This window comes from Phoenix dactylifera, chromosome 8 (assembly GCF_051530095.1).
Source record: "Phoenix dactylifera cultivar Ajwa chromosome 8, Ajwa_hap1_PhDact_Kaust_v1.1, whole genome shotgun sequence".
NCBI lineage: Eukaryota > Viridiplantae > Streptophyta > Magnoliopsida > Arecales > Arecaceae > Phoenix > Phoenix dactylifera.
This window is the reverse complement of record NC_143197.1, coordinates 29,629,354-29,643,386: the sequence shown is the minus strand read 5'-3', so window position 1 is coordinate 29,643,386 and position 14,033 is coordinate 29,629,354. Positions and strand designations below refer to the sequence as shown.

Genomic DNA, 14,033 nt, shown 5'->3' with positions numbered 1-14,033 from the left:
GTTGGAAAAAAACTATTTATTTGATATTCTCTTTTCTTTAAAAAAAGAGAGATATTATTACTACTTTTGTTGTTATGCAACTTGTGCTCGTTTATTTCAATATGATATTTTCACTTGGAGGGTGGTTGTGGGAAACAAAGGCTGTGAGATTGGTTAGAATCTATTAAAAATTACACTGACAAAGAGCTAATTGCTTGCATCAAGATTACTTGAATACCCTTTTTTAGGTGAAAAAATATTACATTTGCATTGTTCTAGAGATAGCTCTTATAAAATATATAGAACTATGTTTTTCATTCAAGAACTATGTTCTATAAATATTTAGGAGGTTGTTGTAATCACTAAAAGTTTGGATACTTTTTCATTTTTTTTCTTGAGCACTATAATATATTAATTTTTTTTTTGTTAGATCTGATTGATTTTTTGTTTAATAGGCAAATGGCACATCATCGGGTCAAGAATGCACGGCTATATAGAATTACTATATTTAAGTATATATGAAGGTATCTATATATATATATTTATATGCATGATTTGTTGTCCATGCCATTTTCATAAAAATTGGTAGATATGTTTTTATATAACATCAGGCATTCATTATCAAAAAGATAATGAAATACTTCCAAATAGACATGCTTTTCAGGGCATGCCTAGAATAATTGTAAAATTCTGGCTTTCTATAGGTTAATTTTAAATATATATATATATATATATATATATATATATATATATATATATATATATATATATTATTAGGGAAGAAATGAGTTTAATGATGATAATCAGATGAGATTTTTTCAGACATACTGTCACAGCTATATATCTTTCTTGGTCAATAGTCAACATGCTCCTTCCATCTAGACTATAGTGTAATGGATACATGATATATATATATATATATATATATATATATATATATATATATATATATATATATATTGTCTAGTTTGAAGATTATTCTTACAAAACTTTGCGTGAATCTAAATTCTTAGAATATATCATCTCAACATTAAAAAAATAGTAATGATCAATATACCAAACGGATATATCTATGATTTGATATCCGTATCGTTTCCATGACAACCATTGGACCCATCTACAAATGATGTCACTCCATTTTTCTTATAAGGGGAATGATGTAATATGCATATGGATAGACATGCTTTTGGAAGGAGATATCAGAGTAAGTATGGAATTATAAAATTTGCTAGTTAAATAAAAGAAAATAAATATAATTTAATAAAAAGAGAATTGATGACGCTAATCGAATACGACATTCTAGGTGTACTGCCATAGATACAACTGTACATCTTTTATGGTCAACGGTCAGCATAGCGGTTCAATCGTATTTGAAATAAGAGAAAAATATCGCTATGCATTTGAAATAGGGGAAAATTAATACTCTTTGATAGGGGTATGCAAAAAAAAAAAAACCCAGCCAAATGATGGATCCAACCTAAACTATTTTTTTAAAAAAAATATATTTGGTGTCGGTTTGAGAAAGGCTTGAACCAAAAAAATTTAGTTTAGTTTCGATTTGAATTTTCAAAAAATTGATTCAAGCCAATCAGACCCAACCAATATGTATCTATATATAATATATATTTAAACCTACCTAACTCAATCCAACCTATATGTCTGTGTATATATTTCAAATTTTATTTTTATATTTTTTCTTATATATAAAATAAATTTTTTATATTTAGATTTAGTCCAATCTATTTAGTTCAATCCATTGAACACCAACTCGATTAACCGAACCAAACCAAATTAAATATCTCGAGCCGGTTTCAAATGGTTTTTATAAATGGTTGGTTTGATTTTAGTTTTACAAAAGTATTTTAAATTAGTTCACTTCGAGTTTATCTTTGATCTGACTCGTGCATACCCCTACCATTTGATTGTGATTTTTTACTCATACATAACGAAAAGAAACTACAATTTAAGAAAAAAAAAGTAATTAATGACGTTAATTGAATGGGACATTTTAGGCATAACTGCCATGGATACAACTGTACACCTTTTATGGTCAAAGTTCAATACAGCCCTTCAACATATTTGAGATAAGGGGAAGAAGACAGATAAATTTGAGATAGGAGGAAAACCTTGATACTCTTTGAGCAGGATTTATAGTCATATACGAAAGAAAAATTTATAAGTTTAAAAAGGAGGCCAATAATAGGAATCAAATGCGCCATTCTAGGCATACTACGATGGATACAACCGTCAATGTTCTATGTAGTCCTTCAACATATTTGAGATAAGAGAAAACTTTAATACTCTTTGGATAGGATTTTTTTGTTATGTATAACAGAATAAAATCATAATTTTTTTAAAAAAAAGATTACTGATGCCAATCGAATGCGACATTTTAGGTATACGACCAAGGATACAACTATACACCTTCCATGGTCAAATATTCAACATAGTCTGTCAACATAATTTAGATAACAAAAAAAAAAGTAAAGCATACATAAGATAGGAGAAGACCTTAATATACAAAGAATAATCTACAATTTAAAGAAAGAAAAACAGATTAATGATGCCATTTAAGAGGAAAAAAGAGAGACATTTGAGATGGGAGAAAAATTTTAATACTCCTCGAGCCTGTAGATGTCGTTTTGAGGGCCAGGCTTGCATGTAAAAGTTGGACGGCTGAAGTTGCCACCAAGGTGATAGCCTAGTGGTATTTGGGTGGGATTCTAATCTCATGGTCCCAACTTCGAGTCGCTGCGGCGATGATTAAAATGTGGCTTTGGCCACTGCTTGGACATGAGATATAGGATTGCTCTTGGACCGCTAGTAGCTAGGGTGGTGTCATGTGTGACGTACTCACATGTGGAACTCGAGCCAGAGCTCAGAGGGGTAGCTGAGCCGGGCTCACGGGTGGGGAAGGCATGAGTAAAATCGGTCAGGGTGCTCAACATACGGACATTTTTGTCCGCATCGAGCATTCTCCTAACGGAATGGGGGTCCAGTGGGGGCTGTTACATGGGGGTGGGCTTGTCCATTCCTTTCCCTACTCCTCTCAAAAAAAAAAAAAAAAAAAAAAAAAAAAAAAAAAGAGTAACCGAAGTTCATGTGGAGGCGTGAAGACGCCTGCGCAGCGCCTCGCGTCCAAAAGTTGGTGGAGCGAGAAGAAAACTGCAGCCTTCCTTTCGTGCGCCCTTCGGCTTTTCTCTATTTTGTCCTCTTCCTTCCTTATTATACACACGTGCACGGTGGTCCCATCGCGTTTATTAAAATTATTATTATTATTATTATTATTATTATTTACATCGGCGGCTCGCGAATATGAATGCGGCCGAAAATCTAAAATCAAAAAGCTGCATAAGGACTGCATAGTTCAGTTATTATGTTAGAAGGACTCATGAGATTGAGGTTTAGTTGAATTAAGATTGTAATTATGGTTTCTGTTTCTATAAACTATTTGTGGGGCACAATAGTTAATTATGAGATCAACTTTTCTTTGATCATTTTCATCTCATGTAAGTAAGTTGAGACAATTAGAGATCAACTTGACCTTTGTCTTGATCTATTTCAGTTTATGCACTTGAAATGGGGCACAAGAGGTACGGCCTATTAAAATTGTCAAATATCTAACACATGGAACGTATTTATAATTTAGGCAATAAGAAAATTGGTATTATCCATAGTTTTCCGGTCTTAATTTGCTCAGTTCTTCCTAGAAGTATCGACATCTTAAAACCATGGATTCAATTAAGCTACATTTAGCGACCAAAGACTACATTATATCATTTTAAATTATGCATGGAGCAGTTTGTTATATAAATAAGATATTTTAGTTAGAATTCAATATATTTTTTTACTTTTCTACTTTTTTGAATCATTTTAGAAGTCATTTTAGACTAAAATTTCTGCAAACGCTAGGCTTGGACGTTATGAGGCTTGTTAAAAATTTGGCTTTAACAATTCAAGCCCCAAGGCCGGATTTTTGGGCTAAAATCTTTGGGCCGAAACAGACACCCGATTGGCAGCCCAAGAAGGATAAAGGAAAGGCTCATTTGCTATGAAATCACCCTAAAGTAGGCCCAACGATCACGTCTAATTGTTAAAACAGCCATTCAATCTACTTCCAACCAGGTCTCTAAAACTTGGTTGGCTTTAATCTATGACCTTTCTAATATCTAATAGTAGCCATACAATATATGTAGAAGAATGTATCTGTTGCCATTAGGAACCAGTCCAACTAGGGTGCCAAGCTAATGGGTCGCTGAAGTGCTTAGCTCGCTACTGCCAATATCAGAAAGGTCGGCTAGAGGTCGTTGCGAGCTTCCATGGCGACGGTCGGTTAGTTGCTACACTCGGATAGCGATGGCTCTAGCGTCACATAGTTTCGAGCTGGCGATAGATGGCGGAGGTCTCGCTTAGAATACTAGTCCAATGCAACAAAAAATAAGAAAGTCCACCTACCAAAACATATCCAGCAGCAAATTCTTTGATGCCTAAATCAGATATGGCTCTCAGGGTACAGAAAGAGGCTTAAGACAAAGGCAGAGTGGCAGCGTATAAGAGTTAAAAGAAAACTTACCTAGAGAATCCTTGAGAATCCATATATATATAGACGAGGTAAGTTCGCTACCAAGCAATTCAAGTGTGGGTGTAGGCCATTATCACCACTCTTCCCTCAGCTAGCAATAGTGAACTATAGGACATGCTCCGATTGATGGACTTTCTTGTTTTTGTTATTTCAGGTCAGACCTAGCGTCGGAGCAACATTCCGAGTGAGACTCTACCATCTATCCCCAGCCCTAAGATGTATTGTGTCAGAACCATTACCACCTAAGCGTAGCAACCACCAGGCCGTTACCATAGACTCTTGCAGCAAATCCCTAATCAACCTTTCCGATCCAGGCAATAAACGAGTCGAGCACTCCAACAACCCCATCAACTCGGTGCTCTAGCTGGATCAATTCGTAGCGTCAACAATATCCATGTTCCAATCAGGAGAAAACTTCTGTATGTCATCAAAAGAACACTTTGCTTTTGGGGTGCATGCTCCATGTACTAGCAGGCGTTATCTATCAACTAGAATTAGGAAAACCAATGCAGATAAGAGCAACTGTCGGTAGTTGTGATTTGGCTGGGAGCCAATGTATAGTGCGCAACAAGAGGTGATGTGAAAGAAAATATGATCTTTTTAGGCAAGTGGCAAAAATGTGGAGGAATTTAGTTTTTTGATGCGGATATCCCGAGGCCTTACTCCAAGCATTTCTGATATTAATGGGTATAAATTTGGCATTCAAAGATAAAGAAAACTAGATGCTTTAGGTCCGGTCATTTACATTATGGATATGAGACCATGAATTCATTCTATAGTGGATAATGCAAAAAAAACGAAAATAATTATATATATATATATATATATATATATATATATATATATATATATATATATTGATGAAACGGGATACCAATGATCATCCAGATAAAAAAATAATAATATTTGTCAAAATAAACTTGTGCTTATAAAATATAAATATTTACTATGATAAATTAATTGTACCTCAGCAAAGTCACTCAAAAAGTAAACTTGTCTGAGCAATGTATTGATTTCCAATAAAAAAAACAAAATGAAGGAATCAGCAATCCACTCCCCAGACCGTATCTCATGACCGCCAAATATTTACGTAATCTGGAGTTAGCAATGCATGCGCCTTCAAAAAAATAGCCACAAAAATCCTAACACAAGCATTAATGGGCCTCTTCCTACCATCGAAACATTAGTGTGCACACGTCATGGTCACCCCCCTCCCATTGGCTCACTCATTTCCAACGCAAACGCCATCACCTTTGGGTAGTAAACATGGTGACTGGGAGGAACAAGCTGGCATCCCATGGACCATGGCGTTTTTTTATTTTATTTTATTTTTTTATTTTTTTATTTAAGAGTACCGTGGGAGTGACATGCTATATAAACAGCCATCTAATCTGCAGCCCCATTGGCTTCACGATATACATACTTGGTCTGAAAGGCCTCTCCATCCTATGGTGTTTTTTGGGTAGCTGTTTCAAAGCCCTCTTGGTTGCCTTCTTCTTCTTCATCATCTTCACCGTCTCCTTGCCATCGAATAGAGAGAACCAGATCAGCAGCAATGATAGAAGTCGACAACTCGGACGAGATCAAAGGACGAGCAGTGTGACTTGTTATTTAGGGCGGTGGATCTATGATAACTTGAGCGACCCCTTATACACTAGTTTGAAATCCTCGTTTATGAATGATGAAGTCGCTTGCGAGAAATATGGGAGGAGCGATCTCAGGTATCAGAATTGGAGATGGCTGCCTCATGGATGCAACCTTCCAAGCTATGCACTAGGAACTTCTTTTACCATTCTCATTTCCTCACCTAGAAGGGCAACCACAAACAATTCTTGTGGTGTTTACTTAAAATTAACGGAGGACGCAGCTGTCTTGCACTGTAGAGAAAGTCGAGTTCCAGAATGGAAATAAGAATGGGTGACCCTACTCCAACCATTTGGATGGAAAAGTTTCATTGCAATGCCGATTTCAAAAAAAAATAGAATTGCTCCAAACTCTTAAATTTCAATTCTAATTCTTTTTTAATATTCAAATCTTATTTTGATTTTGTTCTTGGTTCCAATCACCAACCATGTGCATCATGAATATGGCCATTCTGTACTTTGATTTTGATTTCGATTCTGATTTTGTTGGTGAACCAAATGCATTATGGGGATCGAGGTATTTTCTGCTATGTCGGTACTGCGGCCAAATTTGGCGGTGGCTGCAATATAGAGTTGATCACGGGCCTTCTGGCCTGCACAGCCCATCCAGCTCGGTCCGAAATTTTTCGGGCTTGAATATTAAAAAAAGGCCCATGGGTCGGGCCTGGGCAGGAAAAGCGGCACGACTAAAAAAATCAGGTCGGGCCTGGTCGGGCCATTCTGGCCCATTTTCAGATTCCAAACAAAGAAAAAATCGAGCCTGTCGGATCGGGCCGCGCTAGACAGACCTAGGACCAGATTTATAAAATCGAGTCGGGCCTGGACAAAAATTTAAGCCCGACAGTCGGGCCGGGCCGGGCATGGGCAAGGCTATTGGGCCTAATTTCTGTTGTAGAGTCCGGCCTGAGCCCGATCCAGCCCGAATTTTGATCAGCTCTACTGCAACAGCGCGCCAATAGTGTCTGCAGGCTTGTGCAAAAGTAAGTTGGCCAGCAGTTACCGAGCGTTGCAATGTTCGGTTTGATGACGCGACAAATCTATGTTTATATCTCCCGTAAAACAGCCCAAGATTCTTTAGCAAAAAAAAAAAAACAGCCCAAGATCTAATTACGCCACGGGGGATGTGCCTTTAAAAAATAAGAATATCTATTGATATTTTTTTGATAGAATATCTATTGATATTTGTAGCGAGGAAGTGCGAGAATGCTTGCTATTTCAATCGAGAAGTTTTGTACGGCATTTGGTCCGCGAACAGACCACCGGGAGCTGTTCCGCGTTTCCACAACACCTTTTTAAATATACAGCCTCTTAGCACGTGCCGTGCACGTGATGGATTCCACCGAGTCGCGAAGAGCGCCGCCCCTCTTCCTCGCCTTCTCCAAATCCCGATGGCTGCCCCCCCTCCAAATCCTCTCTCCTCCCAAAACCCTAGCGTTCAATCCATACCGAGATCCTTCGACTATGTGCTCCTCGACGAGTTCTGACCCCTCTCCGGTTCCCGACTCGCGGATTAGCGTCGATTCCGGAGATTGTAGGAGGCCGAGGGAGGTGCTGGATTGGATCAATAGCTTGGAGGCCGGGAGGAGTTTTAGTGGGCCGTATCACGCCTTTGTTTTGACCGGTAATTAGGAATCTCTCGAGCTTTATATCTTGCCGAAGAATTGCTTTTGTTTTCCGTGCTTTTCTTCTCGTTCTCTTTGTAATTGGCTAATGTTCTAGTGTTTCTTTTCTTTTTAAATACATTGAGCAACGCGAACCTTAGGTTCTCTTCTATTCCTGATACTTCGATTCTATTGATGTTTTAGTTACCAATACGGTACACTAGTAAATTTGCTTTGCTTGTAAAAATGTTATCTTGTTCCATTAGAGGCTCTCTCTCTCTCTCTCTCTCTCTCTCTCTCCCCCTGGGTACGTTTTTTAATTTATTTGATGTTTTAGTTAAATGATTTAATCTCTGTGCTTCAGATTTATTTGATGCAGTATATGGGTAATGAATAGTGTTTGTGGAAACCGCTCTATTAATTAACAGAGATTTTCATCATATCTAACATTAAAGAATGTCGGCAACTGTTTCTGTCATGATGTGTTCCTCCATTACTTCTAGTTCCCCCCCTCGTTTAATGGCCTCAAGTACTTGAACTTGTGTAGTGCTTGATGTTAAAATTAAAGTTACTTGGTAAGTGATGTGATGAAAAAGAGGAGATAAACCAAAGTGCCAGATTGAAGTATTATGACCTTAGATTACAAAAATTTCGGGACATTTTACAAAATACGTAGAGAAACCGCCTGGGTAGCAAAAGGTCATTTAAGTGAGAAAAAATACTCATTTTGATGTTAATTTTATATCACGAGGGTTCTTCTTTAAGAAGTCATCACCAGGACCTGGCCTCTCATGGGTCGTGGGATTGAGGTCTTCTTTTGGCTCTCCTGCAGTCCTCTTGTTTGCTTTCCTTTTGTTCTCATTATTGCTGTCTTCCTCTTGCTGAAGAAAGAGAGCTGATATCTTCTCTTTGAGTAAAGCTGATCACCACCAAGGGGAGGAACAAAAAGTCTGTCAAAGACCAAAGGGTCACAAGTGTTACTTATTTTAGGAATCTGGCTTTCCAATAACATGAACAAATCCCTTATACTCTTGGTTGCGGTGCTTATTTCTGAACGACAAAGTGGCGTATGGGATATATAATGATTAAGTATAAGAATTAGAGGTGGCAGGCCCATGGGCTGTAGGAACTTCTTTTTGATTGCTTACATGCTTTGTTCTTTTAGAAAGATTAGTGTGAAAAAATCTTTTTCTTCTTAATGCCTCACAGAGATAAGGACATACTGTCGATTTTTCTAATTTCTTTGTAAAAGCATGGGGTCATTGGAGCTATTTTCAATCTTAGAGACCTCATTCTCTGTAATTTCCACTATCAGGTTTGGTGCTTGGTGTGATCGAAAAGGAATTATATTTGGTAGCTTAGTCATTCAGAAAAAGGGGATTCATTCTTGAGGCAACCAACCTTCTAGACCATTTGCTTCCGGGTTTTTTGCATGGATACCCTTCTAAATATCGGATTTTGCATGAATACCTTTCCAAAATTGATATTTACATGTATAGCCTCGTAAAACTCTGTTATTGTACAAATGCCTGTAATATAACAGTTGTTCTAACGGTGTTTAAAAAAATCATATTTATATTAATTAAAAATAAAATAAAATTTTAAAATTATGCTATTGTCCCTGTTTTCTTTTTCTGCTCTCGAAATCGTAATCTATTTGCATGTCTACCTATTAAGGGTATTTTAATCATTTTAATTTAAAACCGTTAATTTTTTAACGTCGTTAGATAGCATGGGTAAATATGCAAAAATAAAAATAAAAAAAGGATAGAATGGCAAAACAAGTGTTTTACGAGGGTATACATGTAAATACCAATTTTGAAAGGGTATTCATGTAAAATCCGATATTTAGGAGGGTACCCATGCAAAAAACCCTTTGCTTCCCTAGTTTTTTGTTTTCAGTAATGAGGATTAGCTCCCTGAAGCTCGGAGTAGGTGGCTGAACTTCATATCTGGACATGTAACTCAGCTAATGTCTAGACTGGAAGGGCTCAGGTGGAACTCCAACCTTGGCATCAAAGACCTAAACTGTAAAGTAGGCCATACAATATAATGTAGCAAAGGTTGGCAGGTTAAGGAAATGGAAATATTAGAAGTTAAATAGTGACTTTTTAGAATTAGAATTAATAAAATGTGACTGATGCTTCAATGTATGTTTCTTGGTTGAGGTTGTTGTCTTTCTCATAACATTTTTTAAAGTAAATTTACTGACCTCTATATCAGTTTAACATAGTTTCACATACAATTAGAATCAAATAAATGCAGTGGAAATTTGGTGTATTAGAGTAGAAGTGATAGGTTGGGGTGCAACAGTTCTGAAATTGCTTGTAGGAGAATTCATCCTATCGTGGCTTGGTCTGTAAAAGTTGTATTTAGAGTATGAGATTCATTTTGAGAATGAAATAGCAAAAAAAATTTATAAAGGAATTTGCAAAATTCTTTGCTGATTCCAGCTCAAGGAGAATGCTGCCATTATGGCATCTGCTTGGTACATGGATTTTTTCATGTTTTGTGTTGTATTATTAAGTTGATGCCTTTAAAGTGGTAAGAGGAAACTGATTAAGCTGTGAAGTTTCCTGCCAGGTTAGCAGGAGCTCCTTTTTGAAATGAAAATACAAAAGCATTGGTGTGCCTAAAAGCAACCACTTCTAAGCATAGCTGACTGCATTGGTTGATAAAAATGAATATGGTTTTTTATATATTGCTGTTGTGTTATATGAGATTTTTATGCTGTCTTTTTTAACAAACATATTTGATGCCAAAAGATTTCTAAACAGGCTAAGGGGAAAAAGGTTGGTATTTGTTGGTGACTCTCTCAACTGGAATCAATGGGTCTCTATGGTGTGCATAGTGAAATCTCTAATACCTACTCATCAAAAATCTTTGGAATGTAATGGTTCACTTTTGTTCTTCAAGGCCAAGGTAATTTATAGTACATGACTTAATATCTATTGAAATAGAAAGCTGAGCCATTTGCAAGTGAACATAAAATAAAATGTGGCCTCATACCTGACTCAATAAAATTTTACTAGATGCAATCAAGGAAAACTTCAATTGGTTTCTCTTTTTTTAAATCATTTTAGGAATTCAATGCATCAATTGACTTTTATTGGTCACCATCGCTAGTGGAGTCAAATTGTGATCATATATTTAACCACCGAGTATCAAGTAGAATCATGCAGGCTCATGCCATCGAAAAGCATGCAAGACACTGGATGGATGCTGATATACTTGTTTTCAACTCATATCTTTGGTGGAAAAAGCCCAGGATGAAGATGAAGGTCTTGTAAGTGTTATCTTGCATGCAATTATTTGTGCGTATAAGCATGCAATGGTGTGTGTAGCCTCAAAATTAATCATTGCAACAGCATTTCATATTGCCCACACTGGGGTCTGGACCAGTGACCTCCCGCACGTAGAGAGGGATGCCAAGTGCCTGAACTGGGTCTGGTTGGCCAATATTTCAAATCATGACTATTCATTTTGTTCATGTTTTTTAGGAATCATGCAATCCAAAAATTCAGCAATTCTAATATTCTTGCAAAATTTGCAAACCAATCAGCTGCAGAGTCACAGGCTGTTAGTTCCTTCAACATCTGATTTTCAACAAAATGGAGTAAGTTCTTTCACTAAATCACCAGGCATGTACTTCAGCCATAATAAAATATGAAAAAATACTATGCATAATAGATCATACATCATACATTTCTAAATTTTTATCATCTTATAATAAAGCCTTATAATTTATTCGATATTGCAACCAAGGTCAATCTCGTGATGTTATAGATGGAAGTACAAAATTAGGCTGGGCCAGAAAATTGCTTACTGCATTCATTATAGTGAGATGTGGCAGGAGACAGTTGATCTGATTGGACTAAAGGTGGCTTCTTTATTTTACCTAAATGTGAATCAGGCCAAATATAGTCTTTTATGAACCTAACACCTGAAGCCAACCATATATAAGTTTAAATATTATATACGTTATTTAGTAGATACAATAATCTTTGTGTCTAATTTAATTGTGTAATAATAGTATCTGCACTTTGGACTAGACTTGCACTAAATGGCCTTAACTTTAATCAAGCCAATATTTCATTTTTACAGACTTCATAAGTTGAAAATTGGTTGAGTTTGGCTCAAGCTTGGGTATCAAATATGCTAACCAAATATGAGTTCAATTTTTTTTTACTAAAGGAGGGAGAAAAAAGTATGATATCATCTTTATCCCAATCTTATCTGTACAAGAACATTGCTAGTCATTCATGTAATCAACTACTTTCCATCCATTTATGATTAGCATGCCGAATCATTTCTTGCCATTATATTTCATGATCGGGGGTCATGTCTCATTTTACAAACTTTAATTTTGTTATGTTTAATCTTTAACATCTCAATGGACTTTACCATCTTATAAGACAAATGTGGTCTCATTGATTAGGTATGGCTCGTTTGAGGATGAACCGAAAAAATTTGAGGAAGTTGAGATGATTCATGGCTTTGAACTAGCATTGAAGACATGATCTAATTGGCTTGAGTTGCACGTCAACACTTCAAAGACCCAGCTCTTTTTTGTGAGCTTGTCACCAACTCATGTCCGGTAAGAAATTCTACGGCACTATTATTTTAGATGAGTTCAGAAAAAAAAAAAAAAACTAATACAGGTGGATCATGTCGCTTTTCACCATTGGTACATCCTATGGAATTTCAAGACAAAGGCAGGGATGCTGCTGCTGCTGCTGGGTCACAATCGTTACAGTTCTCAAGATTATGACCAATTTTCTTCTTTCAACTTCTCTCGGATTAAGTTATCTAATAACAGAGGCAACAACAAAATTACTGTTGCTTCTGCTGCTGTTGTTATGTTTAGAGAACTTTTGAGAATGTGGTGGTTATTCGCCACCACACATGTGCGAACGTATGACACCATTGTTGATCTGCTTTTGGCCGTATGAGTGAGTGGGGATTGCTTGAATTGCATAAGACAAGCCTGCTCAAGGGTGTTAAGTCTTGCTCTCACTTGAAGAGGAAGGTAACTACCACCTGAGATAATAGCTGTCGATGTTATGTTAGATTACTTAAAAAAGAAATTTTGTTTTAATCTTGATAACTGCAGCTACTGTGACATGGCAACAAATTTTTAATCGTTCTGACTATAGTTTTACATAATTAAGGCATTTTAGTATTATTTCCCTTTTTTGACATTGACATTTTAATATTTTTTTCACCCAACAATAGAAAAGCAACACGTTAACTTTTTGCAGGGGTGAAGATTGGGGTGTGGCAAGCAACCGGAACTGCTACAATGAGACACAGTCCATCACTAAAGAAGGATATACAGGTTCAGGATCAGATTACACAATGATGCTGATGGTAGAGGCTACAATCGAAAGACTAAGAGATAGAGGTGTACTTGTGCAACTTCTTAATGTTACTCAACTTTCAGAGTACAGAGAAGACGGGCATCCATCTATTTATAGGAAGCAGTGGGATCTTCTAAGTGAAGATCAACTTGCAAATCCTACTAGCCATGCAGGCTGCAAACATTGCTGCCTTCCTGGCGTTCCTGATGTGTGGAATGAACTTTTATATGCCTATATTATTTCTAATGGATATTATTGTCGGTGATAATCCCTAATACTAGGATGCAAGATCAGAAAAGCAGGTTTAATTTGGGCCAGGAAATTTTAGATTTTCTCCATCTTTACATTTATTTTGATCTATGTGGCCCAGAGAATATTTCTTATTGGTCGGCCGATCTTCATTCTTTTCTGTCTTCTTCTTTATTTTGTGTAAATAGCCAATCATAATGTTAGATGGAAGAACTTAGTTCTCCCAGAGGGAAAATTTCATTAGATTGCAAAAATATTATTGGTTGGACTTCCATCACTCACCTATGAGCCAGCATGTCGAGGTGAAATTCCCCCTTCAGTTTAATAATTTCTAGAAAATGATATTTGGATTTGCAGATTATTAAGTATGACGATGCTTCACTTTTTTTGTGCTTATATTCAGTGCTTTAGTTAAAATGAAGCGCCACCTGATAGAATGCATTTCATTTTCTAAATACACAAATTTCTGATGGTTTGCCAATCCATTACATAGTTGTTCTGAATGATTTACTGCTTGGGTGGAAATAACGAGGACTATATATGTGATTGCAAGTGTGCTTGGAGTTAATTTTAAGTTCAAATTCAAATAACTTGGATAGATTTTAGGAACTAAATGAAC

General features: G+C 36.5%; 1 pseudogene across 1 annotated transcript; it reads left to right on the top strand.

Moving 5' to 3' along the window:
- The first annotated feature begins 8,748 nt into the window (after window positions 1–8,748).
- Window positions 8,749–13,782, top strand: LOC103714405 (protein trichome birefringence-like 34; annotated as a pseudogene). Its single transcript, XR_015968393.2, has 4 exons — window positions 8,749–10,727; window positions 10,889–11,091; window positions 12,244–12,402; window positions 13,067–13,782. The product of XR_015968393.2 is annotated as a protein trichome birefringence-like 34 (transcript).
- The last annotated feature ends 251 nt before the right edge of the window (window positions 13,783–14,033 follow it).